This window comes from Hevea brasiliensis, chromosome 15, assembly GCF_030052815.1.
Source record: "Hevea brasiliensis isolate MT/VB/25A 57/8 chromosome 15, ASM3005281v1, whole genome shotgun sequence".
NCBI classification, from domain to species: Eukaryota; Viridiplantae; Streptophyta; class Magnoliopsida; order Malpighiales; family Euphorbiaceae; genus Hevea; species Hevea brasiliensis.
The window spans coordinates 14,407,808-14,413,014 of NC_079507.1; the positions used below are offsets into that span (position 1 = coordinate 14,407,808).

The following is a 5,207-nucleotide window of genomic DNA, read 5'->3' on the forward strand; positions in this document are numbered from 1 at the left end:
AAATTGGTAAGGTTCAAATTCATGAAATATTGTTGAAATATTGTACAAAAGAATGGCATTATATATGTGTGTGAAATAGTAGTGATAGGTATGTAATTTGATGATGGAAGTTTGTGTGATAATTAGAAGTATTTATATGTATACATTATTGGGATTGAACTTGTGAATTGTGACTACATTTGTGTATTTTGGAAGTGGTTATATTCTGTCCAAGTTGACCTATAATGTAAAGAATTGAATGGTTTTGGTTAGTGCCAAATGCAGAATGGTATGGAGAAGTGATGAGGTAGTTGGTGAATGTGTGTTGGTTTGGTGTTTGGAAAGCATGTAAAAGGCAGTGTGTAAATGGACCTATAACCCTAAGTGTGTGACTCCAATTGGTATGATGCCAATTGGAGGTGAAACTAGGCATAAAATGTGCCAACTTTCATGAAGAAAACCTACCTAAATTCTGTCCAAAAAGTAACTTGAAAAATGACCAAATCCGAATTAGTGACTTGAAAGCCTGAAAATTGACTATTTGGGCAGCAGTTTGTGTTTTGACCATGACTTACTCAAAACAGGTCCAAATGACCTGAAATTTTACCATGAATAGTTTAGATATAGATCTACAATTCTTATGAAGACACCAAAGCCCAGAAATGGCCAGAACCAAGCCAAATAGCTTGTACAAGTTTATGTACCAAAACTAGCCGAACCAAAAGTAACCTAAAAATGACCTAAGCCTACCATTTTAGTACATTCTGTCCAGCATTGGTAAATTGACCATATCTTGGTTTACACAACTCAGAATGACTTGAAATTTTACTCCGCGTGTAATAAGACATAGACCTACAAGTTTATAGTTTGGACCGAAACCCGAAAACTGAGGGAACTAGGTCGTCCGACTAAGTCAAAACAGTACACCGAAATCCGGTAAATTGCAATAAAATGCAATACACTTGGAAATGAAATTGGTAACATATACCAAAACTAAAGGGCTATAAAATGTGACATATTGGTAATATTAGAATTAACTCACTTAGAGTGCATCAAGGGTCAGCATTATAGGTTGACTAATGAAATGAATTAAAGGGAATAGTACCAAGAAAATTTAAATATTGGATTTTATTATTAGAAACAAATTCATTAAGTACTGAAACACTTTAAATTGTGTGTTTCAATTGAAAAAGATATTGAGAAGCATAAGGAACACTGAGTCTGGGCCAAGAGACATATATCAGAGGTCTGTGCATAATACTTTTTATATTCACTACTTTTACTAGAAAATTTATTTGGAGAAATGAGTTATGAATAATTTTTTATTGTTTTAGCTTTGGGAATCTTAATTGGAAATTATTGTGTTGCCTACTTTGCAAATAGAAATTTTGAGATAAAATATGATTTGTGGTCTGTATGAAGTATTTAAATATTGTAATTTGGAATTATTTTGATTCATTAGGTATACTACGGGATCATGTTATGCCTTACGGAGGGGTAGGGTGTGACATGGTTAATGTCAAACTCCATTCGCTATGAACATTATGTTCTCTTTTAATTTCAATTCTTGATTAATTAGATTTTCTTGTCAGAAACTCTTTTCTGACTAAATCTATTTTTCCTAGCTAGGAACTTGAATCATCAAGAACAATTAAATGAACATAAGATTTTATCCCTGTATACTCACAGTAACGAATTACATCTTGATCAACACCTATCTCCATATATAACTAGTAGGAGCCAACACATGCCCATATACCCATACACAGTACGAGTATGAAAGTAGTATCAAACTCAAACTACCTATACACAAAATAACTGTGTTATCTCATGCCTAAAGATTATATGCACTGATATGATATATGACAATGCATTGACAAGAGTAAACTCCATGTGCTTATCATAAGCGTCAGTGGTTCGGCCTACTTATTGTGTATAAGTGCCTATCATGTTTGTTATGTGGCATGAGACTCACCACTCCAACTTATTCATATATTATATTAATACTTTAAGAACAAACATGATTATAATCTTTCTGGATAAGTCATGTCCTTTGTGGAGTATCCTCAATTGTGAACAAATTTATAATACTTTATACTAGAAATACTGTCACTTATATTCTTAACAACTTAAGAATAGAATTTCTAATAAAATATCAATGGACCTTTTCAATTATACATAAATAAATTATGTAAACAGAAAAGTGAAAATGTCTTTTATTAATTAAAAATGTACAAGATACATACAATATGATATGCTCTAGGGCATTGATAAGTGCACAATTTATTAATTTTACTCCCATCACATTTAGTGTTTTTAGGGTATCTTTATGCCTAATTCAATTGATTAAAGTATAATTATCTATTAGGCATATGTTTATAGAGTTGTTAAAATAATTGTGTTAAATGGAGAAATTTTTAGCTTTTGCATTAATCTGACTCTTTCTATATTTTTTAGGGTTTTGGTGAAGTTCCAGAGCATAGAAGTGTAGAAGGAAGCTTGGAAAGGTCAAAGGATTGAGAAGCATTATTGATACAAAGTACATGGGTCATGTAAGCACAACCATGGACTCGTGTAACATTCTACCAGAAGAAATTCAGAGAACAAAGGAAGAAACAAAGTACACGGGCCGTGTAACTTGACCTGTGTAAATCCTAAAGACACGTGTAACCTTCTGTGCTAATACAAGACATACCCACTCAGGTCTAGTAAGTTACATGGCCTTGGCCCATGTAGTGATACATGGGCTGTGTATCCGTCGACAATCAGTTTCCTGATTTTGCTCTAGTTGCAGTTTTTGATAGAGAGAAAGACTCTTAAACCTAACCCAAGGCCATTTATTATATATAAAAGAGGCAATAGCCGACACGAGGCAATCAGACTTTCGTTCTCCATTCACATTCTAGATTTTTTTAATTTTCTTCTTTAATTTTCTGTAAGCCATGAACATGAGTGGCTAAGCTTTTAATTCAGTTCAAGGGATTCAAGTTCTGTTGCATGATTTGTGAGACCAGGTTCTTAATTTAATTTATTTCTTTTGAATATCTATTATTTTCTGATTTCATTGACTTTGATCTATTGAATGATTTGCTAAAAAGGCATGTTAGTTAATTGTTTGATGTAGTCAATTGCTAGTTCATCTTTATAATCTGTAATTATTGTGTAAGATTGAACATGAGTAGCAATTAGGTTTTATTGATTATGATCCCAGTTTTTGATAATAACCTAAGGAAATAATAGAGTGAATTAAATGATTTATGCTTCATAAATTATTGTTCAGCTTAACTACTTCCTATTCTTAAAGCAGTTATTAATTTGATGAGGATTGCTTAATACCAATTCGGTTAATAATTAGAGTCAACAAGGGTGTAGGGCTCGAATTAATGAGTATAGAGAAGTTAGGGATTTTACCTAGCTGTTTGGTAAATCTACGTTAAGTATTCAATAAGAGATAATTGTATTTCTTTTGTCTATGATCGAATCAATGCATTGGAATGCGAATTACCTTGGACTGTAGTTTGTTTAATTCGAGAGTTTTTTATTTAATTTTAGATCTTAATTTTGGATTTTTGATTTCTTCTTTGGATTGCGAATTACCCCCCCCCCCCCTCAACCTTTGTTTCTTTTTCCAGTATACAAGTGCATGAAATTTAATAATTTAGCCTCTAGGGTTTGACCTGGATTTATCACTTACTGCAGAAAATATTTCATAATTGGTGATTTCAGTTAATTTAATTTCTAGTGGAATCAACAGCCATTAAGAATTTTGGCACCGTTGTCGGGGACTGAAATTTATTGGATTTTGTGTTTTTAGTGTTAGGATATTTTGCTATTAATTTTTTTGTGAGTTGTTGCTGTTTTCAGGTTTTCGAAAAAAAAAATACGGTGTTACTATTCATCAAGAATTTTGGTTGAATTTGGAGGGCGGCCCATACCTATTTTGAAGAAAACGATGTTCTGATCAAGACTAATCAATCCATAAGATTCCTTGGCCCCACCCTCTTGAGGCCAAATTTGATTGTTTTCTAGGGTTTTGAGGCATTTTTCTATTTTTACTTTAATTTCTTTTTATTTATGACAAGAACTTCTCAATCTGGTGAGTTGATCTTTGATCCAGAAGTAGAAAAAACAACTAAATAGTTGAGAAATTTGGCTAAGCAGGCTAAGAAGATTCCGAGTACATCTGAAGGAGTCCAATCTCAAAGGGAGTTAAGTTTGAATCTAGATTTGGATTCAAATTCTGAAAATGAAACTATGGCTATTGGAAGGACTTTGAAAGAGTTGGCTGCTCCTGATCTAAACCAACAGCCTTTGTTTATTCAATACCCTGCTTTAAATGTTGCTTTTGAGTTAAAATCTGGACTAATCCATTTGTTGCCTAAGTTTCATGGTCTTGTAGATGAGGATCCACATAAGCATTTAAAAGAATTTGATGTTGTGTGTTCCAGCATGAAACCTTAAGGAGTTTCAGAGGATCAAATAAAGCTTCGAGCTTTCCCTTTCTCACCGGAAGGAACAACTAAGGATTGGCTGTATTACCTTCCTTCTGGATCTGTCAACTCATGGAATGGGATGAAGCAAATATTTCTAGAGAAGTATTTTCCTACTTCTCGTGCTGCCAACATAAGAGAAGAAATTTGTGGCATCCGGCAGTACAATGGAGAGAGCTTGTATGAGTATTGGAAACGATTTAAGAAACTGTGTGCAAGCTGTCCCCATTATTAAATAAGTGAACAGCTCTTGATTTAGTATTTCTATGAGGGACTTCTACCAATGGACCGTAGTATGATAGATGCTGCTAGTAGAGGAGCTTTGGTTGACAAGACCCCAAAAGAAGCAAGGAGGCTGATTGCTAACATGGCAGCAAATTCTTAGCAGTTTGGAATGAGAATGGATCACACACCTATGAAGGTTAATAAGGTAAGTACATCTAACCTTGAGAAATAGATTTCTAATTTAACTACTTTGGTGAGGTAGTTGGCTATAGGGAATATGCAAATTGTTAAGGTATATGGAATTTGTTCGGGTTCGGGTTACACTACTGACATGTGTCTTGCGTTACAAGAGGATGAATCAATGCAACATGCTAATGCAATAGGACATCATGGATAGCCACAATGCAGGTATGATCCCTTTTCTAGTACGTATAATCTAGGATGGCGAGATCATCCTAATCTGAGTTATGGGAATCAACCGGTGCAAAACCGATACCAGCAGCAAATACCACA

General features: G+C 33.8%; 1 non-coding gene across 1 annotated transcript; it reads right to left on the reverse strand.

The window, feature by feature from the left end:
- Positions 1-4,599: 4,599 nt before the first annotated feature.
- LOC131174326 (small nucleolar RNA R71) lies at positions 4,600-4,706 on the reverse strand. Its single transcript, XR_009144574.1, has one exon. It is a non-coding gene; the product is annotated as a small nucleolar RNA R71 (small nucleolar RNA).
- Positions 4,707-5,207: the final 501 nt, after the last annotated feature.